Raw genomic sequence first — 26,407 nt, 5'->3', positions numbered from 1 at the left:
GCCAAGCAAGGAGCAAGAGGCGGCTCGACGTGGGAGGAGAGCCTGGGGAGCAGACTACGCGTAGCAGTCCAAAGCGCAGCCAGGAATGGCGGTCAATGATGGCGGCCGCGGACCTCGTGGCATAGACTAGTCCAGGGGGAGAAATCCAAACTCCGGCCTAACGCTACGCTGCAGGCCACACCACTGGGTGCCGAGAAGCGCCAGTACACACCAAAGCACGCAGCACAATACTAGTGTCCTTCCAGTCCTCAGGCCGAACAGAGTATCGGCGAAGCCGGCCAACCGTAGGGCGCCACTTCCCGCTGTCCGATCCGTGGGTCACTCCGGGTAGCCCCAGGTCTCCACCAGGGGGGTTGCAGCAAACACACCCGAGGCAGAGGGGCCACAATGAACCCGCACTGGCGAGGACCGGTCCAGAATTAGCACCAGGCAGTAGGCTGTCCGGTAGAGCGGGGCCACACAGGAACCTTACGCCGCACGTAGTGTTACGTAGGGCGGACAGCCCCCAAGGATAGTCCGCAGCTTGCGGCCTGGTCCGCGACTCCAAACTCCGCGGGTCCGGTGATCGATACCTCCACCGATTTCGGTCAGGAAAGGTGCCCCCAGCAGCTCCAGGGGTCGTAGAAGCGAATTCCGCCCTCGCTGGGGATAGTGAGGCGCCAAAAAGGATCAATTTGACGAATATTAAAGGGGCTCAGGCGAGGAGCTCAGCGCTCACACGTCTTGCATGGACGCCAGCAAGCTCCACCCCCTTCAAAGGATCATTCTTAATACAAACCAAAAACATCAGTTTCAAGTTGATAGCATGGACCTATTCTCTAAGCCCTATGTATATTGCATTTATAATGGTATCTTGATTCAAAAAACGGCATCGGTTTCAAGTAAATAGCTCAGACCTATTTTCTAAGCCCTGCACATATTACATTTATCACAAAATTTCAGGTTCCACTCTAAATGTTTTGTTAAGGTTCTGAGTCTAACAGTATTTGTTTGCACAGAAAGGAAACTCTTTTTGCTTACGGCTTCTGGAATGGCCGCCACTGGTACTGCTACTGCTGTTGTTGCTGCTGGCCAGCTTGACGACCTTGCCCTCTTCCCTGGGCACCGAAACGTCTCTGGAAGGGATGGAAGGTCTTCCTCTGCTCTTGAAATGAAATGAAAATAAGATTTGTAGAGCGATGCAGTTGCCCTGAGGCGTCCAGGTGCTAGAAAACAGAAAATGCCCTCATAAGGTTATTATTTATTGAACAGGAGAGTTTTTAGCTGTTTCCTGAAGCTAGTTAGGTTGGCATTATTTCGCATCTGCAGCGGGAGGGTGTTCCAGAGTTTGGATACATTGTACGAGAACAAGCGTCCTCCTGCCCTGGCTCTAAAAATTCTGGCGATTTTGGCTAATGATGCCGCTGAGGAACGAAGATTCTTGTTGGGCAGGTACGGAGAGATCAGGGAGCAGTTGATTTCTGGGCCCATTTTCCAGAAGGTCTGGTGGGCAATGCAAAGAGCTCTAAACTTCACTCTGTCCCTAACAGGCAGCCAGTGTAAAGTTTTTAGGCCAGTTTTTATTGAGGTCCTCCGTGGGACTCCCAGTAATGCCCGGGCGGCACAGTTTTGAGTGCGCTGAAGCTTTTGTAGGGTGTAGTCTGGTGCTCCAAGATAGAGGGCATTATTAAAATCCAGACGGGATTGGATAAGGCCCTGTATGATTATTTGTCTGGCCTCGAATGGAAGAAGGGGAAGGATTTCTTTAATCACCCTAAGGAGGCCGAAACAAGTGGCTGACACCTTGGTGGCCTGTGTGTTAAGGCTCAGTGATTTATCGAGCCAAACTCCCAGGCTTTTGATGTTGTCTCTGGGGGGTGGGGCCATACCCATGCTTGGGGGCCAAATCAGCTCCATGGTGGAAGGGGCCGCCGGGCCCAGGAGCATGAGCTCAGTTTTGTCATCATTGAGCTTCAGCTATTTTGGCTTTTCTAACCCGACGGCCGCCACGATTTCTGACTCTGCCTTCATGCGGGCCATTTCCTCATCCGCATGGCTTTCCAAAGAGCGTCGACCCAGAGAACGGCAAGTTGGCGACTCTCTGCTGCGCCTCTGGTTTCAGCGATGTCAGGCGCAACCAGGCATGGCGTCTCAGGTTAATCCCGTGGCAGTATCCATGAGCAGCCAAGAGAGAGGAATCTGCAGCCGAGCTGATCACCTGATTGGATACCATCATGCCCTCATTGATGATTTCCTGGAAGTCCTACATCTTGTCCCTAGGAAGGTGCTCAAGAAACTGCTGCAGAGACTCCCACAAGGACCGGTCGCACCGACCCATGAGAACCGCGGCGCTAGCGGCTTTCATGGAAGTAGCAGCCGTACCGCAGACTTTTCTTCCTGCTGAATCCATCTGACGGCTCTCCTTATCTGGAGGCACCGTAGAAGATGGGGCAGTAGTGTGCTGCTTCCTGGCCGCAGTGACGATTACTGAATCCGGCACTGGGTCTGATCGAAGGAATGCTGGATCGGAGTCTGGGGCCTGTACTTTTTCTGCAGCCGGGAAGGAGCGGATTTCTTTGACGCCGGAGTCAGGAAGAGTTCCATAGCCGGTTCCTCCAGCCCTGGCACCAAGGTCAACAAGGGTCGAGACAACTGCCTCTTGTGCAAGGTCTCGAAGATCACTGATGTAGAAGGTGTGGGTACCGTAATCCCTAGCTTCACTGCCCCTCTCAATAACACCTCCTGAAATGATACAATGTCATCCACCGTTGACACTCTCGTATGGGGGGAATCCGATAAGGTGGGCGAATATCCCCAGCACTGGAAGAGTCCGTATGACGGGACCTTGACCTGTCCCTCCGGTGACTATGTCGGGACCTTGTCTAGGATAGACGGTCACTCCTTGATCGGTGTCTCTGACTGGACCGTGATCTAGACCTCCTAGGCCTCGGGCGATCCACTGGCTGTACAGGAGGCGGAAGCTGCAGAGGCAGAACCGGAATCCTAGGCTGTGGCTCCCCTTAGGAGGTGACGGAAAGCGTGTCAAAGATAGAGACCATGGAGGAGGCAGCGGTAGATGAGGAGGACGATGATGAGGAGGTGGAGGAGTTGGAGGACGAGGAGGAGTCTCCTTAGGCAAAGGAGGAGGTGTAGGCGACCTGGGCCTAGAAGGCGAACAGGTCTGAGAATATTCAGAGTCCGGAGACCTAACCACTCTCCTCTTCTTCTTCGCAGGCTTAGACGAGGATGGTCTCGAGGCCAACCTCTTCTCAGACGAGCGCCGGCGCCGCCTCAACCGTGGGCTCGTGGATGCAAAAGACAGGCTGACCACTGAGGTATGGGACACAGTCCTGGCCCTTGATCGCCCCCTCGATGTTGATTTCTCCTTCCTCGACGTCGACCTCTTTTTCGATGTCGAATGACGTCGATACGTCCCTCGACGTCGACCCTCTTCTCCTCGACGTTGAACGTCGAGTCGACCTCGACGGCGAACGGCAGTGTCGCCTCGACTGCGAGCGCCAGTGCCTCTTGGACCCATCTCGACGTCGATGGTGTCTCGACGTCGATGAAGTCCTCGACTTCGACCTAGTCTGAGGTCTCGACGTCAGTCCCCTCGACGTCAAACGGCGACGTCGCTTCGACCTAGAGCCCTGGGGCGACGGGAAGCAGATGGTGGTAATCCCTCTCGACGCCGACGGCAAGGCCATCGAAGTCGACGGAGATCCTTGCATTTTCCTGGCCTTTTCTTGACTGGGGAGCCCCCCAGAGGCCGAAGTATGGGCAGAGGACAAAGACAGAGTCCCTCCATGCCCAGACCCACCTAGTTCCTGAGGTCTCCTTAGTTCGTTAAGGCCTTGGAGACGAATTTTCTCCCTGTCCCTCAGGGTCCTCCTGGAGAAGGATTGACAAATCCCAGTCTTCAGGGACATGGGAGGATGGGAGACAGAGGATACACACTCTGTGAGCGTCCGATTTAGCCTTCTTCCTGGCACACTCAGGGCACTTGTCTAATAAAGCTGGCATATTCGACAAAAGAGTGGGCAAAACTGGCCAAAAACCCCAGAAAATGGTAGAAGCAGTCAGACGTCGAGTGAAACACTCAAAACACTTGAAAAGTGCCAAAAAATTGAAAAGACACCCAAAAAGAGAGAGCTCAATGCTCCAGGGTCCTGCTAGCAGGAGCCGGAAAAAAAACTGAAAGTAAAAGGACTTTGGCTGTGCATTCTGGGATATCGAGGGTCTCTGGAAAGTTCCTTAAAGGCACGGTATCCCTTTTCCAGACACATAATGGCAGCCTATGGGGGCTTGTCTGTCCATCCCTTCCTCTCTATCATTCCAAGGAGTTTGTGAAGGGGAAGTTTCTCTTTGGGTGAAACTTAGCAGTTTGGGTTAAATGTGATATTGTAGCCTTGTAGGTATAGGCTGCATTATTTGTCTTTAATTTTCTCTTAAGTGTCTATGCAGGACTGCACATAAGACAGCTTAAGAGAATTATTTTTGATTGCTCCGGGGTCCACGCACTTGGGCGGGACTATTCACTAGATTATGACTATACACAGAGATCCCATACTACAGAAAGGAGGTGAACCAGTTGAGGACAAGGCCATTGAGGACAAAGCGTAAGTGTGTTATGTAAGGCAGTATGTTTAACTGTATCAAATGCAGCGGAAAGGTCGAGGAGACTGAGTAGGCAAGACTAGACATTGTCTAGTGAGTGATATAAGTTTTCAACTATATGGAGCATGACGGCTTCAGTGCTGCATTCTTTTCTGAAGCCAATCTGGCTGAAAGTATTGATGTGATTATCCAGTTGGAGCAGGGAGCATTTTTCCAGGGCTTTAGAGAGAAGAGGGAGGTTAGAGATAGGTCGGAGGTTATTTGGGTCATTGGGATCTGCGTTGGTATTTTTGGGGATGGATGTGATTTGACCCAGTTGGAGGGAGGCGGGGACACACCCCATGGCCAGGGAGGAGGTTATAATGGTGGTCCAGTATGGGGCAATGATGTGTTTTAGGTCTTCGACTAGGTTAGAAAGCAGATGGTCTTTGGTGTGAGAGGATGATTTTAGCTTAGCAATGATGTTATAGACTTCGTGTTCGGCAACAGGGTGAAAATTATGCCATGAAGCATTTTTTTTTGCTGGGGGAAATAAGGGTTGATTCAGGTGGGAAGGTAACGGAAGAGAGATGGGAGGAGACCGGGGGAGGATTTGATGGGGTTGGAGGTTCAGGATAAATATCGTAGGAAAATAGTGGGTTGGGAGAGAGGTGATTTAAGAGGACGGATTGATCTATTTTGGTGATTTTATCAAAGAAGAAATTTGCAATTTCTTTGCATTTCTCAATTGAGGCCGTCAACTTCTGGGGGGTAGAGGATGTTTGGTTTTTGACGATGCTGAACAGTTCCTTAGTTCAAATGTTGGCCCTATCAAGTTGTACGAGGAAGAAGGAGAACATAGAAGCATTTTCAACAGGATTTGAAATTATATGTTTGTATAGAGAGCAATGTTCCCTCTAATTATTTTCCTCTGTGTGCGGCAGAGTAAGGTCTCTGTGCGCTGCAGCCAAGGCTATGTGCGCCAAGAACTTGACCGCGCTTGTCGACCAGGGCTTTGAGTGGGATGAAAATACTCGGGGATCTTTCAAAGGGGCGCAACCAATGCAATTAAGGGTGTGGCTTCAAAGCAATTAAGCTAAAATTGAGTGCATCATATAGTGTACCACCCTACTGATATTATGCTGCTTCTGTCATTGCCTCCCCTCACTCACCCCTTGGATGCGATTGCATCAGAGAAGCCAGCGCGTGAGCAGCGTTCTGAATGGGCTCCGATCTCACCCCAGAGAGGCCAAAGAGTGAATGTGTGGCTCCATTTGCTCCAGTTATCGAGCTCCCGGTAAAATAAGTGGGGGGATGCCGCCCACCCGCGTGGTACCCCGACTCGAGCCCTGGCCAAGACAATTGGCTTTATCAATCGTTGTTTTTTTAATCAAGTTGTATATAATAATGAAAATGCTTCCGCTCTTGTGGTTGGGGTTGTGGCTTAATGCTTGAGCTGTCGATTTTGGAGATGGGTTTTTAGTCTCGGGTCAGCCTAAAATCCTGTGATTCTGGGCAAATCAATTAATCTCCCCATGCATACAAAAAAATATATAATAATAAATCATGTAAAACGCTGCAATACTTTTTCGGTTGAGTTTGCACTATATAAAAACTTGCTTTATTTCTTTTATCCATGTTGTGTGGTGCAAACAAGACCCAATACCCCTTCATAAATATACTCCTAAGTATCTCTCATTACTTTTTCACTCGATGGCTTACTAGCATAAAAAAATTATGTGAGAGACCAGTGAGCACAGCGCAAGTGATTTTTCCCTGCATGCATAATTTACTTGAATAATATGACATTTTGAAAACTTTAGTAAATTTTGCACAATATTGGATGAAAAAACTTCAGACATTTTGGCTGGTCTCAATAAAGTTTCACCCTGGACTACTTTTGTTACATTTTTGATAATAACTGCTGCATCTTCTTTCAAAATAATTACTAGACTTACTTAGAGTATGACAAATACCGCTATCTTTGAGTACGATGAGCTTTGCCTCAAGAATTGGTTAATGGGATATACTGTCTTTTACAAATAAATATAAAACATGTTCCTTAAGTACTCCGATACCAAGAGATGAAATACATTTCAAGAGAAAACAATACAGTACAAATAAAATATATCACATAAAGGGAAACTGCCGATAGTAATTCAATTTGAAAGGACAGCTTATGTGCCAGTATAATTTGGTAACATGTCTAACGGCAGAACGATTCTTAGCCTTCATGGGGATGACAAAGAAATTTCTGCAAATGACTGCCTTACGGCTTGCATTTACTTATTTATCCTTTCGAGGTGGCCAGTCAGCAATCCTGGCCCGAACTTCGATCTTAGGAACACCAGGGGTGGCAGAAATATGATGGGAACTTTCACTACATGGCGGCCCAACAGGAGACATTGCTGAAGACCCTAAAGTGCCATTCTGTGACCTGAAACGTCTCATAAAAATCATCGGAGCGGGCTTTGGAAGATACATCTGCACCAATAGCCTGTGCCACACTAGCAACTGCTCTATCAGTCTGGGACCGCTTTAGGCTGGTCATGATGTGAAAACGTGCTTGGTGCTAGTGTGCTGCAGCAGAAAACTGAGTTATTTTGGCTTCCCGAATGCCCAATACCCTTTTGGAGAAAAGCCTCCAGCAAACAAAATGGTAGCATGGGAACTCAGAAGTGTTCATCTGGCATAGATTAAAATGGTGCACTCCTGTCTGTGCACGCTAGGTTTGTAAATTGGTACTGCTCAGAAGTCTCTTTAACTTCTTCATGGTTGCTGAAGCACCACGTTCCAAAGTGCGAGGAAAGGCCTGGCATCACCTGTCCTGTACACATGTTGTTCGATGTATTGCTGGACCTGTTTGGAGATTTAGACAGGAGTCATCCTAGATCTTGTGCAATGGTTGTCCTTCTCTGCAAACTCCTCGAAGTCTCATGCGTGGGCTTTCATATTTATACGCGTGTTGTAACCGTACTGGATGCTCGCCGACGTCTGATGGCAGGCTGCAGATTCCTACACATCATGCCTTGTTTCCCTTTGTTTTGCGTGTCAATCCAAACAGTTCCCAGGTGTGACGACGGGTGGCACCGTGGGGCGGGTTGTTCCTGCTTGTTCCAGTGGGTGTGACGAGGCTGCTCCTGTGCTCCCGAGTTTGGAAGGGTGTGGGTGGTCAGAAGGGGGTTTGGGCTGCAGCTGGAGCCCGTCCAGCCGTAGGGTGTTTTTATGTGTGGGGGCTGTAGCGTCACTACTCCATGCATCTCCTCAACACAGCTGTGGTACCCGGGGTCCCCAGCCCCTCTCTCCCTGATGCTCCAGGCCGGTGAACCGGGCCTTGCTTCCCTCAAGTGCCCCCCCTACTTTACAAATGCCCTCAATCAGCCCGCAGCCTCTCTCTATTCAGAAAAGCCACGCATCAAGTCCAAAAGCATTACGTGTGCTTTACACGTCATGCTTTTGGACTTGCTGCATTTCTTTTCTAAATAGACCACGGCTGGGGGCTGATTGCGGGCCGTTGTGAAAGTATTGCTGTTAATTGCAGCACTCTCATGTGCTGCAATTAACAGCAATACTTTCACAATGGGCCAAAATCAGCATCCAGCTGCGCTCTACTTAGAAAAGAAATGCAGCAAGTTCAAAAGCATGACGTGTAAAGCACACGTAATGCTTTTGGAATTGATGCGTGGCTTTTCTGAATAGAGAGAGGTTGCGGGCTGATTGAGGGCATTTGTAAGGCCTCAGGTCAGTGCTTAATTTGAGCAGGAGCTTTCAGGTGCTCAGCACCTGCACTTCTTTCACAGGGCCGGGCTACAATTTCTGACCCTGCAGGTGGTGGTCTCAATATTAATTGTTGAAATTCAAAATAAAAAGAATAACATACATTGCATGGTTTCTGGCTGGTAAATGTTCATAGACCGGCCAGCATATGCCTGTCCAGGCTGGCATGATTGTGTATCACCAAGTTAGTGATGATGTCATCTCGCCGATCACAAATCCAAGAAGTCATTGACAAACCATGTCTTGCATTCTATTCCCAGAGTCTGCTGCACCATGCCACTGGCCAAGCCTATGCCTCCCATTGAATTATTGTAGCTGGGGGCTGACTCAAGACTGAGTTGAGGCAAGGAAGCTGCGAGAGCGCATTTGGAACTTGGGAGTGAGGGATCTTGAGGAAGAATAAACAAAAGTAAGTGCGGACTTTCCACTTGCTGTGTAGCCAGAGTAGCATATTCTGCAGCCCTGTATTGCTGCTATCCTCAGCGTGCTTGATTCGGCTGTGACCCAACACAACTTTTGTGCGCCAAGGCGTCACCTGTAGAATCTGTGCGCTGCACCCCAGCATGGTAATTGCTGAGCATGCGTGAGTCCAGTAGGCACCACAGCCATACTTACCGGCATTGGCAGCATTACGGCTGAGGACAATGCCTGTGCAGGCAGGGTCACAGCAAGCTGAGCAGTGGATACCAATGCCGTCGCCTTCCCTGGACCTACTAATTACAGGCAGCACTATTAGTGATATCACCTGCTGTGCTCGAGCAGCTACCTGTTCTGCAAATAATCGAGTTATACTGCACTGATTAATATATGCAAAAAAAGAATTTTCATTTGGTGTATATTTTGTTTTTGCACTCTGTGTAGGTAAGAAAGTAAAACACATGTCATTTTCCTCTTCTTTAGGAAAGACAACAGGAAAACGCAGAATTCAAAATAGCAGGGACATGTACAGGCTGACAACAGGGGTCACAGGCAGCAGCAGTGTTATAGATGATAGAGCGAGCAAGAGTAAAGAGGAGAAAGAACAACAGGAGAGGAGAGAGATAAGAGAGCGAAGTAGAAGAAAAGGAGAGCAATTCATATACAAAGAGAAAGCAGCCATGATGTGAAGAAGAGAACATTAAGAAGAGAGAAGATAGAATGAAAGGATGTAGAGGACAGGACAGAGTAAAAAAAAGCAGACAAATGATGAAACGGAGACACAGCTAATCACTGCTAGAAGAGTGATCGTAAAGAGCCAAGATCGAGGGGAGAGAGAGCAGAGCATGGATAAAAATGAAGAGGAAAAAGGGCAGGGGTAGAATGAATAGAGGGCAAATCAGAATCTTAGAGCAAAGACATAGGGGACAGAGAACAGATCAAGGTTAGAAGATAGAGACTAAGGCAGTGAGAGTGTTGAAAGTGGGGCTCACCGGAGGAATAAATGAGCTGTGGCCTCCTTGGCAAAACTTTCAGCACCTGCACTTCTTTTTTTACAAATTAAGCACTGCCTCAGGCAACCAGTAAATTGCTGTTTTTCACCGCTCGTGCTGTGAAAGCGGGCGGCGGCCAGAACGTGTGCGCGCTTCACAAGAGGCACTGCGCGCTCGGTGCCTTAAAGGTGCGCGGGCGCCCAGGCGCGCGGGTTAGAGGGAACACTGATAGAGAGTATTTTATTTAAGTCTACTGGAAATTTCCTAGCCCAGTGTTTCCCAAACTGGGGTCCATGGACCCCCAGTGGTCCGTGACACATTCCCAGGGGGTCCTCAGGCAGCAGTTTTAAAAGCTCTGCAAAGTTCCTTGGAGAATTAGCAGTTTTCCAGCAACAATAAAAGTGTCAAGATAACACAGGTGATTAATGTGCCTGCTGGTGAGAAATTAGTTTTGTCCAGTGGCAGGTTTGACTTATCTAATGTAGCACAGAGGATTAATATGCCTGCTGCAAAGAACAGGTGCCATGCATTTAAAAATCTGTATTTTATGTGCATAGGTCAGTGGGTTACTGCTTTTGTCACCGATTCTTTTGCTACTCTGCAGCTCTTAAGAGACAATCATAATCTAGCCCAGTGACATATAAACTGGCATCAAGGAGATGCTTATACGCTGCATGGTACAAGTTAGTAACTTATATTTTGTCCCAGACTTTCATTATCCTGATGCTGCTAAAGGGGTTTATTTGGGTGGAAATACATTTTGATTGTTAGTCAATGCTAACCACTGTGTTATGTTCTGAATCCTGAGTTTGTGCTTTTCCAGACCAAGCACTCTTTAAAAATGCCTAGCAGTATGAATGATATGTGAATCCTACACCTTGTAGTCCCCTTAGCCTTATGTAACATTTTCTCTACACTGATTTACAAGTATGATTCATTGTCTCTATATGTGTGTGATGTAAAGTGCTCGGACATCCTACAATGGTATGAGAGATGCTATAAAACAAATGAAATACATGTGACAGATGTGCTATGGAGAAATAAGAGGCACTGTTGAAGGGTGATAATAATGGAATCATTAAAGAACCCCAACAAAGATTGTTGTATCCTGGTGCATAGTAAGGTCATCATTTACTATTCTTTAAAAGCTAATACAATTCAATATATAATGATAAACGTGTTGTAGAATGCACCATTGTATCCCAAATTTTCTTGTGAGGAGAGCCTCCCAAAGCCCCCTTTGTAGTTGTCTGGTTCACTCACTGCACTTGGTGTGTACTGTATGGGGAGTGGTCTGAAAACATTTGCCAGGGTTACTTAGGGTTTCCTGGCAGGAGTCTTGTACTGTGAAATAAAACAAACCATTTAAAAGTTAATCACGAAGATGCAGCACCAACCTTCCATCAAAATGTTCTGTTTTTTCAAACTCTTTCAATATAAAATACTAAAATCCTTAGTAATTTGAGTATTTCTTTTGTGTGCAAGTGTGTTTATTTTTTTTAAATTACTTTTTTAATGTTTAAAATTTAAATCCTACAAATTACGGGGGTTCCCAGCTTCCAGTGGTGAGTCAATGGGGGTCCTCAGGAGTCAAAAGTTTGGGAACCACTGTCCTAGCCTTTTCGCGTGACGTAACTAACCAGATCTGCCACTTGTTAGTGATGGCACTGGGCCGAAAGTATATGCAATGTCACTTCTTGTGATGCCACATGTTTGCAAAGTTCACATGCTGCTCCTTTCTGTGATGTATCCAGGTCAAAGGGCATGTGATGTCACTTCTACTACCCCTGGCGTTTTGGTGAATTAACATCCATGGATTTAAGGCATGATATTACTGAAACACAATGGACATACTGGTGCCAGATAAATCAGGAATACAATTCCCACAGTTTTTAAGCAATTCAAGCTCTGCATGTAAATGAATTTTATCAAGAAATAAGAGAAAACCTGAGGGTACATAGGGACCATGGTTATATAATACTTTTAAAGGAACAATGGTCCCTACCAACAACAATCACATTTAAAGAGTTTTATCATGAAATAATGTCTTCATACGAAAATACAATCACATTTACTAACAATCAAAAGGGTCAGGAGAAACCAAATAATACAACATACTTAGGCAGTAGTAAGTGACATATAGAGTATACACACTTTTTGTCATATTACACATATAGCCACAGGTGAGCCCTTTGCTAAATTATATATGCAGTGCAAGTGTGCAAAAGTTGAAGTTTCGATCCTATTTTATGTACGGATCATCAGGACATAACGAGGTTAATGCCCGAGAATAGACTAGGTAGAATAGTCTGTATATGAAGTCAGTCAGCACTAGAAATAAATGGAAAGAAAGACCTATAGTTGAGAACAGTGTGTAATGAACTTTGAGGTGTAGATAAGGCAAATTCAGTAGAGTGAACTGCAGTGCTTAATTTGTAAAAAAAGAAGTGCAGGTGCTGAAAGTTTTGCCAAGGAGGCCACAGCTCACTTATTCCTCCGGTGAGCCCCACTTTCAACACTCTCACTGCCTTAGTCTCTATCTTCTAACCTTGATCTGTTCTCTGTCCCCTATGTCTTTGCTCTAAGATTCTGATTTGCCCTCTATTCATTCTACCCCTGCCCTTTTTCCTCTTCATTTTTATCCATGCTCTGCTCTCTCTCCCCTCGATCTTGGCTCTTTACGATCACTCTTCTAGCAGTGATTAGCTGTGTCTCCGTTTCATTATTTGTCTGCTTTTTTTACTCTGTCCTGTCCTCTACATCCTTTCATTCTATCTTCTCTCTTCTTAATGCTCTCTTCTTCACATCATGGCTGCTTTCTCTTTGTATATGAATTGTTCTCCTTTTCTTCTACTTCGCTCTGTCTTATCTCTCTCCTCTCCTGTTGTTCTTTCTCCTCTTTACTCTTGCTCGCTCTATCATCTATAACACTGCTGCTGCCTGTGACCCCTGTTGTCAGCCTGTACATGTCCCTGCTATTTTGAACTCTGCGTTTTCCTGTTGTCTTTCCTAAAGAAGAGGAAGATGACATGTGTTTTACTTTCTTACCTACACAGAGTGCAAAAACAAAATATACACCAAATGAAAATTCTTTTTTTGCATATATTAATCAGTGCAGTATAACTCGATTATTTGCAGAACAGGTAGCTGCTCGAGCACAGCAGGTGATATCACCAATAGTGCTGCCTGTAATTAGTAGGTCCAGGGAAGGCGACGGCATTGGCATCCACTGCTCAGCTTGCTGTGACCCTGCCTGCACAGGCATTGTCCTCAGCCGTAATGCTGCCAATGCCGGTAAGTATGGCTGTGGTGCCTACTGGACTCACGCATGCTCAGCAATTACCATGCTGGGGTGCAGCGCACAGATTCTACAGGTGACGCCATGGCGCACAAAAGTTGTGTTGGGTCACAGCCGAATCAAGCACGTTGAGGATAGCAGCAATACAGGGCTGCAGGATATGCTACTCTGGCTACACAGCAAGTGGAAAGTCCGCACTTACTTTTGTTTATTCTTCCTCAAGATCCCTCACTCCCAAGTTCCAAATTCGCTCTCGCAGCTTCCTTGCCTCAACTCAGTCTTGAGTCAGCCCCCAGCTACAATAATTCAATGGGAGGCTTAGGCTTGGCCAGTGGCATGGTGCAGCAGACTCTGGGAATAGAATGCAAGACATGGTTTGTCAATGACTTCTTGGATTTGTGATCGGCGAGATGACATCATCACTAACTTGGTGATACACAATCATGCCAGCCTGGACAGGCATATGCTGGCCGGTCTATGAACATTTACCAGCCAGAAACCATGCAATGTATGTTATTCTTTTTATTTTGAATTTGAACAATTAATATTGAGACCACCACCTGCAGGGTCAGAAATTGTAGCCCCGGCCCTGTGAAAGAAGTGCAGGTGCTGAGCACCTGAAAAATCCTGCTCAAATTAAGCACTGGTGAACTGCAGGGAATATATCCCACGGGGACAAGTATCAGACACATCCTCCTGAAAATACATGGGGGCAGAGGGCTCAGGGTACAGGAAACTCGGTTAGGACCTTCCAGCTAGTCGGATCTGATTGTGTCACATGGATTGTGATCAAAATGCTGGGCAGGAGAACCACGTCCAGACAGATCGCATCTGAAGCATCGAGTGAGCCTGGACAGGCCATTACTGCTTCAGATGCAATCTGTTTAGAAGCAGTTCTTCTGCCCAGCACTTTTATTGTGATCCGTGTGACGCGATCCTCCCGCTAATTGGATCTGGTCCAGATGGGGTTTTCCGTAAACATAACCTACCCCACAATTTCGGGTGGATGTGTCAGAAACGTGTCCCTGTAGGATATATTCCCTGCTGTTTTTTGTTTCTTCTGACATTACCCACTACCTTTTGATTGTTAGTAAATGTGGTTTTATTTTCGTGTAAAGACATTGTGTCATGCGAACAATCATTAATTTAATTTTAGTGTGATTGCCGTTTGTAAGGACCATTGCCCCTTAACAAATAAACCACGTGCAAATGAAGACAGACTTGGAGCAGGCCAAATGAACTGGGTCACGGTTCCAAGTCAACTTTATTTACAAGTAGTTTCAGACACATTTGCAAACCACTAAGAAGGCAGCCACGTATTCCCAGTGAGGGGTGTGCCCCACAGTTTGAAGACCTATCTCATAATGAAAAGGTTCTAGGGGAACTGCTTAAATTTGATGGTTTACCTGTGTACCTTTTGTAAGAGATGGCGATTTGGAAATCTTCACACATTTAGAAACTATTCTTCTTGTATGGAAAGAGAAGGAGACCAGGACAGAGGAGAGAAAGGTATGAAGATTCGTCATTTTGCATTGGATTTAAGTGGAAGTGATGCGTTTTTTGGGGTACCCCAGCCAGATAGGTAAACTTTCTAACACCATGGCGGAAGGGCTTACTCAATATACCAATAAGAATTAGAAATCCAGTTGATCTGCAACCCATAGACAATCCATTGAAAAATACTGTGTAGAAAAAGTTTCCTGGTAAGGATAAGTCCCACAAGATGGGTTCAGGGACGCAGTGGAACTCCAAATCCATCTTTGATAGTGATTAACACTCAAAAATTGCACATAAGAACAGGACATACTTTAAAATATGTACTTTAAAAGCCTTACCTAGTACATAAAATGTGAATGATAACCCAACAGAATAAGAAAATTAATGCAGCAAGACGTGTCATGGAAATGAAAACAGCAAGATAAACTAATATTAGGATTGTTTTCTCACTGTCACCTCCCCTCAAGCTTATTTGAAAAGCAATTAACAGCTAGCCTTTTCCTGAGTTTCATTGATGGGTTGCACAACCTATTGTGTTTTCATTTTGAAACAGCAAATTTGCTATTTTTTATTCCAGCTTGTTTGAGTCGGGAACATAAACAGCGACCAGTTAAAGGACACTACTTCCCGTTGTTGTTTTCCCACAGAGGACTCTGCTGCAAACAAACTGGCACCTGGGTGTTTATAGAACCCGATTACCAATCTGATCTTAGATTTTGAAAACCATGATTGGACTAGCAGACACTAAAGCAGCAATAAAACAAAACAATTATGGCAACAAATGCATTAATTAAATTATCATATTGATAAAGCAAGTTCATAGGATGCAGACATTTATAGACCTGTTTAAAACTTTACACTCTCTATGAAAGAAATAGAAGAGTCTGAATGAGGTATGGAATAGCAGTAGTAGAGTGACAGGACAAAATGATGGAAATAGCTAGTCTGAACAGGATGGGTCACAGTGTTCACAACAGGAGGTTGTTGGGCACACATCCAAACATTCATGCTACATCTTGCCGAATTACACAAATTGTGTACTTCTAGACTTTGGTAAATTCTTGACATTATTCTTCGGAGTGGCTAACTACAGGAATATCTTGTGGAGGAGTCTTGTTCTACAGCATTGAAAAAAACTACTGGCATGACTGGGTGCTGCATTCATCTGAGTTTTTAAGTTTTCGGCTTTGGCCACACTGATCTGATTTGGAGCTCCTAGTTGTTGATTTTGTACCGTTTTCTCATAACACGCTCAAGAGTTCTTTGCAAGACTCTGATGCTAGCAACTTTGCCCACGTTTTCTAGAGCATGGGGAGGGCAGCTGAACACCAATGAACCAATTGACTGTTTCCAGAGCAGGTGGCCTTAATTCCTTGATATTAATCATGGAACGGGCGTGTGTCATTTACATTCAAGTGGTCCTTTCTTAGAATTGGTCTCGAGGTTATTAGAATGTTTGAGAAACTCAAATCTATATTCTTCATATTTCTGATCAATATTTCCTTTTTGCTTTTGCTGTCATGTCTCAGCGTGGAGCTGCCTTGATTCGTTGGTATTATTTGTCAATCTTCGAAACGGTCTTACTCAAGAACCTGCTTTCATGACTAGATTGGTGTGGGATATATATGCGAGTACCCTAACCTTGCTGAGATTACACCTATTATCCGAACATACATCACATTTCTGCTTATCAGTTAAAACTGTCTCATGTAATGATGCAGGGCTCTTCGCTAAGCTGGACATGAGTTAACGTCTCTGTAGCCAACTTTATCTATTTCCTTTGGCCTCTCCCTTATAATCAATGGTGATAATATGCAGTTTGTCATCATGATTAATGACAACAGTAGTCAATACGAGACCAATTTTGGAACAGCTTTTTTTTTTAATGCAAGTTGGTGACTGGAAATTCACCATAGGAAGACTGAATCCCCGTCACCATGCTTACACGTTGAGTATGATTACCCACAGATTTTCATGCAAGTTGTTTCAAATATCAAAGCAAGACCATCCACATATTGTGGTCAGCCCAGACGAAGTAAATCTCTGGTAGGAGGGTGAAATTGAAAGTTTGGAAGAGGGGAGTTGAACCAGGGTTCTGTTAGAAAGAAAGTAAGAAAGAAACTTGTGCTCCCTTATTTTGTCAGTAAGCTATATCTGGTCGGCAGTTATGGAGAAGCCTGATTTCGAACAAGCCAAGTTATTCTGGCTTTTTGGGAGATTTGGTTTTTGTTATGGTTTTCAGGTGCATTATTTTAAGGTTAGTGAGGTTAATGTACTCCTGATTTAATTTAGTTGGTGTTAGGATACAGACATCTTGGAGGACAAATGTTCTCTAGTATTGGATATTTCGTATATTCACGCGCTTGAATCATTTCCCGAAGTGCTACAATCTCTAAGACTACAAACCTGTCCTTCCAAGACTCTCAAGGATAGGGAGAGGAGGTTGGCGCAATATTTCCTGGAGGAAAAGAAATGCCGTCCTTTTAAGGGGGAGGATTCAGTGAATAGTGCTCCACCAAGCACTTGCATGAAGGCAGCGCAAAAAACAAACATCGGTTATTCAGAGCTGGACTCACAACCTAAAGCACCTGCAGCAACCTCCTCACAGGAAAATAATTGAGTTTCCTCAGCAAAGCACTCCAGGAAGGAGCAACCATCTGACAAAAGTGTGCGAAAATTCAGGATCTTGACTGAACTACCATACTTGCGGGAGATTTCTCCCTCGTCAGCAACACGAAAAGCACCAGTCACGAACAACCTCATCAACATCTAGAGACAAATTTTGTCGATGACCAGGGCCTCATCTAGTAGCGCCCCACTGCCAGGAGCAGCAACGAAAGGAAAAAAACATTTTTTGATAACGGAATGTTATAATTTTATTTTTAACACGCTGCGGCAGAGCATGAAGGGGTGAGGTGGAGCAGCATGGGAGGAGTGGTCGAACACTCCTGTGCGCAATGACTGTTCGGTCAGCCCCCTCGGGCGCCCAAAACAGTCACACGCACTCCCCTGTTCTCCATGCAGGCTGCATTACAGCCTACATTACAGCCTACATGGAGAACATGCCAATTCCTACAGCCACCATTGGAGCATTGTGATTGGCTGAGGGGTGGGAGGCTGGCTGTCTGCTTTCTGTCCCCACCTGGAGTCGGACACAGGCAGCAAAAGAGAAGGCGTGGGACCCGGTGGTGGCGGCAAGTTTTATTTTTTAAATTTATTTATGTTACGCAGGCTACGCCCCCTGCCATCCCACTCCCTTCCACCACACCTCTCCACCTGCGAGCTGTGCCGGCCGCCCCTGGCCTCATCAATGTTGTCAACTCCTTCTGCAGTAAGACCATTGCTGATAACCACCCAAAGTGTGTCTCTCCTTTCACTGCTGATACGGACCTCATCAGTGACCGCCTATCTTTCAAAGTTGACAACAAATGCAGGAAATTATGCCTACCACCTCGTCGACTTCACTGTCAACGGTGTACTTTTCATCATCCGTTATCTTCTCAACCCTAATGGTGGCAGCAAGCTTACCCACCAGGATTCTAGACCCAGAGTCATCTTGGTCACTGAAATCTGCCTCCAGCCCAGCCCCGCTCGACCTATAGTCCCACACATCGGAATGCTTGTTGTCCCAGAGTTCGAGGAAGAGGCCTTAGATGAAAAGTACTACCAGGAGTCTGATTAATAGCCACAGACCTTCGTAGCTGGCAACCCTCCTCAGTCTTCTGGGTCTTGTAGTAACTATAAGAAATCAGAAATCATACAGGTGTCTGTTGCTTTTGTGACAACTTTGCAGCAGACAATGGATACCTCTCAAAGATTGCTTCCTCAGAAACTTGCCAGGCTACCTACTCTTGCCCTGCCCTAGGTCCCAACCTTACCTCCTCTACCTCCGACTCCATCACCACCTCCACCTCTTAGGGACATAACTCCTTCTGCTGTCACACAACAACTAGTCCCATTAAAACCGAAGGACATGGGGCAAAGACACCTCCAAAACAAAGTATTCACACTTGATAGAAGTTGACTTTCCACAGGAGACGACAGAGACAGGAATGAAAGGGATGACTATATCTTACCCAAGTATGGGGATAAATCGTCTGTCCAACTAAAATCACCTCTGGGTGACAGAGCCCAATTTCAAGCTCTAATGGAGTGTGCGGCCACGAAATTCAGTCGTCCAAAAGCTTTGGCGGAGAGCAATGCTTCCTTTAGGATTTTACAGATCAGCCACACAAAACCATAGGTCCATACTACTACTGGACTATGTATGGTCAGAAGGTCTCAAATTAATGAGGATGTCAGCTATGGTTCGAGCTGTAGGACCACAGATTCAGTCTCAGCCTTGAATGGATCAAAGAAGTCAAACTCCATTATTATGCCAGCGACCGAACACAGATCTAAAAACTCAATCAATCCATCGTCCACATCTTTTGAGAGGCATAGCAGGCCAATAGAACATTTGGGTCATAGAGTTCAATTGTAGTAACATTGTAGTCACAAATGCCTTCGCAATAATGTGCTGTTATGATTGACAGTTGGTGTATGACATCTCGCTACTTATCGACCTAATCCCTGAATTTAAAATAAAGACTGCTAAGTCAATTGTCAAAGAGGGAGCATCAAAATCTGCAGGCATCATCGATGTTGCAATCTACATACCCAATGCAGGCTTCCACCAGGTGGCAGCAGCATCTGCTTCGAGAACTTAGAGGTCCAAGCAAAGATTCTTGGCATGCCATTTGGCTGACCCAGCCTGTTTGGAAAACACATGGATGATGCCTTACAAAACATTAACACAGATACAGATATGGCAAAGCCCATTGTAGTTCTGAAGTGTGAATGTCCCGGCTTATCCACTTTAGTAGCTCATGACTACCACCATCTTAGTGGGAAAATTTCAATCAGTATGGAGGTCCAATCATACTATCCCCCATTAAAGCCCACATATGACCAAGGATATACATTTAATAGGTACCAAAGTCAAGGGTGTGGCAGATCTTCCAGATGGAAGAGGAACACCTTCTAATCGCACTACCAGGACAACCACAAGAGAGTGACTCTTCACAGCTACCTCACACATCTCCATCTCAGCAGAATAAGGGGAGAATCTCCCTTTTCGCTTCCACACGGGAATCCATAACATTGTACAGTACTGGTACAGGGCAATCTGCTCTTCAAGTGGACTCACTGAGATGCACTTCATCTCGACCTAAAGTCGCTGAACCTGGGGGGCGTGGCCAAGATGGCGAGCTGAACGGATGTGGTTTCCCTCAGCACCCCGGCCCCAGACCGGTACCAGCCTTAGCATAGCGGTTGTGACCCCCTGATTCAAGCGATTTTCTTCCCCAGAGACGTGGGCCAGTGGTCACCCGCAGCGGGACCGTCCTCCCGGCCCAGAAGTGCGGGAGCAGACGGAGTGGCCCGCGACCCGGCCCAGACCGGGAGATAGACGCAGGTGAGGCAGGCTTCGGGGACAGAGCGGCCCAGCAGAGAGCAGCGGAGCGGCCCAGCAGAGAGCAGCGGAGCGGCCCGGCAGAGAGCAGCGGAGCGGCCCGGCAGAGAGCAGCGGAGCGGCCCGGCAGAGAGCAGCGGAGCGGCCCGGCAGAGAGCAGCGGAGCGGCCCGGCAGAGAGCAGCGGAGCGGTGGGCCCGGGGAAGTCAGGAGCGAGCCCCACGAGAGGCAGGCGGGCTCTGACATCGGCCTGCACCGCGCGTTCCCCCGGGGCGACGTGAGTGGCAAGAGGCGGCGGCCATCCAACACCCGGCCGGCGGGCCGTTCCAATTGAGGCCCCGGCTTCGGGCCTAGGCAGACGGCGGCGAGGCCACGCAGGAGTACACAGAAGCGGCGCTCGGACTGACGGCCCCCCGACAGGGGCGTGTAGGACCCAGCGGTGAGGACAGGGCGGTCGGCTGCACGGAGCCCGGGGCCCACATCACGACAAGGCCGCGGCCGGGGGTGCATCCACGCGCCTCGAGGGGAGGAACAGCGTTGGTGACCGGTGGCGGCTGGCTCGGGGCCGGAACACGGTAGTGGGGAGCCCGTTGGTGAGCGACCGGCTCCCCGTCACAAGAGCTGGGCCGGTGGGCCAGGAACATACGGTGGAGGCACGGAGAGGTGTGCGAGTAGCGAGACGCCGGAATCGAAGCCCCGGCTATGGGCCTGGGCGACCGGCTGCGAGGCCGAAGAGGCCGGGGAAGGAGTCAGCGCCCCACCGGACCACCGCGGGCAGGTGAGAGGGCGACCAGGAGTACAGCGAGCGAGAGGCGGGCCCAATGGCAGGAGGCCCCGGAACCGGGCGTGACTGCCGAGGGCCCCGGGTCCACGAGACTGGCCGGACGGGACGACGAGATCAAGACACCTCCGGGAGCATCGGAGAGGGCCCGTTAATGGTGGCTCATCACGCATAGGCCCACTAACTGCGCCACCCAGCTAACCTGGCAGAGTGGGATGGTGCCCATCGCTATTGCAGTAGATCCAGTGCTACTGGGGGAGTGTGCTGGTGAGGAGTGCCGAGGAAACCCAAGGGAGCCCGCAACAGAGGTGAGGAGTGGGGCGCAATACCTCGGGGGCAAGGTGATCGGGCCCCCGGCGGGAGGAGAGAGGGGCACTAGCCGTAGCCGGGCCTGGGAGGCTGAGACAGGCAGAGACAGGTGATAGCAGACGCTGCAGGCCGGAGCTGGAGAAGAAGGGACTCCAGGGCTTGCCCAGAGACAAAGGTGGTACTGCCGGAACACTTAAATACCTCACTGGCAGACGGAAAACTGCGTCCATCTGGGGCCCAGGAGCGAAACCCGGAGTTATAACAGGCCCCACGCTTGGGAGCAGCATGGCCAACTCAAGCCGTAGAGCTAATCGCACCATCACAGACATGCTCCACAAGCCTACGTCCAAGGGAGGGAAGGCACAGACACCCCCCTCTTCCCCGGCAAACCCCGATGTGCAACACCAGGAGGTGCAAGAAGCGCCCATCACTCTCACCTTTTTAGAATCGCTGTTCAATACCCTCAGAGACGATTTTCAGGCTCTCAAACAGGACATCGCGGGAGAACAAAGGGAACTCCGTAGAGACATGGATGGTCTGGGGGAGAGGGTGGCCGTGGTGGAGGATGCCGGTCATGCCCGCAGTGAAGAACTGGTGCACTTACAACAGGAAGTCCTCCGTCTCCAGGAGCAGCAGGTGGAATTACAGGCACACGCAGAAGACCTTGAGAACCGCTCTCGGAGAAATAATATACGGGTCAGAAATGTACCACAGGGTGCCGAGGGGAATAGCGTCACAGGATACTTACAGGATCTTTTCCGGGAGTTACTGGGGGAATCGGAGACCTTCACCATACACATAGAACGTGCACACAGGGTGGGCCGGCCGAGGCGCGCACCGGCCCCGCCACGGACATTCTGGCCTACCTCCCTGATTTTCCTGTGAAAGAACGGATCCTCCAGGATGCCCGGCGGAAACAACCTCTGCAGTTTAGGGGAGTTGCCATCGCTCTGTTTCAGGATCTGTCGGCCATCACGCTGCAAAAGAGGCGCAAATTCAAGGCGGTAACGGCCTTCCTACGCGAGAAAGAGGTGCCATATTCATGGGGCCATCCGTTCCGGATCATTTTCAAATGGCAGGGGAAACTGCATCAACTTCGCTCCCTCAGCGACACCTGCACCCTCCTAAATATTGACCTGCCAGACCCCTCGGACTCAGAAGATCCCTTGCCTCATGGGTCGCAAGACAGACTGACGCAGCGTAACCAAGATGGCTGGCAGAGGGTCAGAAGAAGGGGCAGGCGTGGGATGCACCTAAGGCCAGACCCTGCGACGATTGCCCAGGAACAAGCGGCGGCTGTCCAAGAAGTGGTTCGGGATACCACTGTTGCTCCATGAACAGCACAATGGGGGGTTGACCACCACACTTTGCTTTAATGATTTGGGGGGGGGGGGGGGGGGGGTTGGGGAGCCGAGGGGGAGCCACCACTGCCACGTTTCCCACTGAGACCCTTCTGCGGACCTGAACTGCCAAACAGGGCCGAGACTATGGTTTGTTCTTTGGCGTTTCAAGTTGGGGCATTGACGGGGGGAGAAGGGTGGGAGGAGGAGGGAGGTTTTGGGGGGGGGGGGGGAGTTGAGGGGATTTCCAGTTGAGGTTCGGGTGGGGCAGTCTTTCCGGGTGGGGGAAGGTGGGGGGGAGGGGCCTCCTTGTCCACAGTTGCTGAGAAGCATCACTGTTTTTTTTCCCTTCTACACCTCCAGTCTGCTCTAGTTATGCGCCAGCCCCTGTTCCACGCTCAGGATGACACGTCCGCTGACTGTACTTTCCCTAAACGTAAGAGGACTTAACAGCCCCAACAAGCGCAGGGCGATCCTTTCATTCCTAGAACACACATAAGCTGACATATGCCTTCTGCCAGAGACACATCTGCTGTCCAAGGACCACCATAGGCTTCGGTCCCGCTCATTCCCGGAACAGCTTTTTTCATCCGCATCCAAGAAAGTAGCGGGGTGGCAATTTTGGTGGCAAGGTCCTTCAGAGGGCGGGTATTGCAGAAGGAGGCGGAAGTGAAGGGTAGGCTACTGGTCCACCGCTTTCTCGTGGCGGGGCAGACACTATTGATAGGCTCCATGTACACACCCAATGAAGGACAAGAGAAGTACTTACATTCCGCACTAGAAGCAGCCACAGCCAACACGCATCCGCACCTATTGCTAAGGGGAGACCTCAACCTGGTGTTTCATAACATCGCTGATCGCTCCAACCAGAGGTTCGGCCAGGTGGGGGCATTGTCAGCGGAGGGGCACGCATACCTTGCAGACCTGGGACTAGTCGACCTGTGGAGGCACCGCCATCCCCATGCCACAGCCTACACTCATTGCTCAGAAGCCCATAAGTCTTATGCGCGACTAGATTACCTCTTGTGTTCCTCCCAACTAGCAGCGCGCGCACAAGATGTTGAGATCCACCCGGCCTTACTGTCCGATCACTCCCAGATAGTGGCATCTTTTCTGGTACCAGACACACCTAGCCCACAACGACACTGGCGCTTGCGAGATGGTGTGCTGCAGAACCCCTCCTCGGTGGAGAACATCAAGGCAGCCATAAGCCAATTCCTCACACACAACGCTAACGACGACACTACCAAAGCTATCCAATGGGCGACACTTAAAGCTGTCGTCCGTGGCGAGTTTATTTCATTAGTCGCGGCCTATAATAGGGAGCGTGCGCAGAAGAGGGCTGAGCTCACACAGCGCGTAATGGAACTGGAGCAACTACATCAACGCACTGGGGCTGCCAGGGCTTGGCGCCAGCTATGCACGGAGCGGAAGATGTTGGCTGCACTAGATCAGGACGTGGCGGAGTTCGCCGCTATACGCCTGAAACATGCCTACTACGCCGGTGGCGACCGGTGCGGAAAACTGTTGGCTTGCAAACTGCGAGAACAACGGCAGCGGCGACACATCCATACCATCCAATCTAATCAAGGTGACTCGCTCACTGATGACGCGGCCAAGTTTGGGACCTTCTATGCAGACCTATATGAAGCGGATAGGCTAGACCTACAGCTCGGCAGCGACTACTTGGAAGGAGCAACCCTTCCATCGCTGAGAGGCACAAGCACAGTTCCTCGATAGGCCGGTAGGCTTGGGAGGAAGTCATTTCGGCGATCTCCCGCCTCAAGCTGGGGAAATCCCCAGGCCCGGATGGCTACTCCGCGGCTTTTTATAAGAAGTTCTGCCACCAGGTGGGCCCTTTGCTGCGGGATCTCTTCAACACCTTCGATCAAGCGGGACAATCCCTCCGGAGCTACTGGAGGCGGCAATTTCGGTGATACCCAAAGCAGGCAGGGACCCCACTCGCTGCGGCTCCTACAGGCCGATATCCCTACTTAACGTAGACCTTAAGCTGTATACGGGTATCATTGCGAGCCGGCTGGCTCCCTATATGCAGCAGCTGGTTAAACCCGACCAGGCCGGCTTCATCCCCAAGCGGCAAACGAGCGATAACACCAGACGCGTACTCCACCTCATCGAAGCGGGATCGCGCACAAGACCGGGTTATATGCTTCTAAACAGATGCTGAGAAGGCGTTCGACCGGGTGCATTGGCCCTATCTAGAACAGACGCTCCAGAGATTCGGCTTTGGGGAGACTCTCCGCAAACGGATATTTAACTGCTACAGACAGCCTACCGCGACAGTCCGAGTCAATGGTCATACCTCGCCACGCTTTCCGATAGGCAGAGGGACCAGGCAGGGCTGCCCACTCTCCCCCCTCCTGTTCGCGCTCTACATGGAGCCACTGGCACAATGGGTCAGACAACACCAACACATCAGAGGCATCCCCTTTGGGGGAGACACGCACAAGATCAGCTTATATGCGGAAGACATCCTGCTCTCCCTCATGGACCCAATTCAATCCCTGCGGGCGCTCCTCGTCGAGCTGCACTCCTTCGCCCAGGCCTTGGGTTTTAAAATCAATGTGGAAAAATCTGTGGCGTTGAATATTTCCCTGCCCCCTGATGTGTTGGCAGATGCCAAGGCCGAATTTGACCTGCAGTGGTCTAACTCCACAGTTCCGTACTTGGGGGTCTTACTGGCGCCGACAGTGCGAGGCATGGCGGAAGCCAACTACTCCAGGTTAAGCGCACACCTCCGTGAGACACTGAGGAAATGGAACCGTCTCACGCTTTCCTGGCTAGGACGTATAGCGGCGGTCAAGATGACCCTCCTACCGCAGGTCTTCTACATCTTCCAGACCCTTCCTCTGCGCCAACCGACGGGATGGCTCCAGAAGTCTCAAGCAGATCTGGCGCGTTATGTATGGAATGGGCGCCGTCCCCGCAGATTGCAACTTTCCCCCCGGCTCAAGGAGGCGTGGGCCTGCCCGACCTCACCCTATACTTCCAAGCGGCACAGTTTCGCACTCTGCTGAAATGGTACCAACTTGAATCCAGCAAACATTGGCTCTTTCAGGACCAAGTGGTGGCTGGCCGACCCCTCCAGGGTGTGCCTTTCTTGCCGCGGTGTCACAGGCTACCTAACCTCTATGCATCATACATTACAAGTACGGTGATGAAAGTGTGGGATCAGGTGGCTGTCCAGAGAGAACTCACGTCGTTTCCCTCCCCGCTGACGCCGATATTCGGGAATCCCGACTTTACACCGGGTCTCGACCCACAGCTCTTTAAAACGTGGAGGACTGCTCCCTGTAGGGAGGCGGGTCATATGTTTAACCTCGAAGGCATCCTCTCCTTTAAGAAGGTGAAGGAGGATTATGGGGTACAAGAGGCTGATCGACTGCCTTATTTGCAGGTCCGGCACTGGGTCTTACACCAGCCCATTAGACCAGGAGCGCAGCGTTTCCTCACACCGTACGAGAAATGGCTCCTAACACGCACATCTGAGAAGAAATTACTTTCAGACTTGTACCAACACTTGCTCCTCTCCTACATATACACATACAATTCAGGGAAGGCTAGGTGGGAGGAGGACCTAGGGAGGCAACTCATGCGCAAAGAATGGGAAGGGATATACCACAGGGCCAGGCACTCGGCCTATCACACCGGCCTCACGGAGACCCTGACTAAGGTAGCCACATATTGGTATCATACCCCAGCGCGAATCCATCGCTGGGATCCCCAAGTAAGTGATCGCTGTTGGAGGGGGTGCGGGGAACGGGGAACACTTGAGCACCTGCTATGGAGCTGCGAGCGGCTGCAACAATACTGGTCCACCATCCTAGATCTAATAGACACGCACTTAGACACCCAGCTCCCTAGATTCCCTGCCTACATACTCCTTGGCTTACCATATGCGCTGATGTACCCCCTGAAATCCCTGAGGGGGAGGCTGATTGTATCGCAC

Source organism: Lissotriton vulgaris, chromosome 3_1, assembly GCF_964263255.1.
Source record: "Lissotriton vulgaris chromosome 3_1, aLisVul1.2, whole genome shotgun sequence".
In the NCBI taxonomy this organism is placed as follows: Eukaryota; Metazoa; Chordata; class Amphibia; order Caudata; family Salamandridae; genus Lissotriton; species Lissotriton vulgaris.
The sequence above is the reverse complement of the archived record's forward strand: the minus strand, read 5'-3'. Positions refer to the sequence as shown.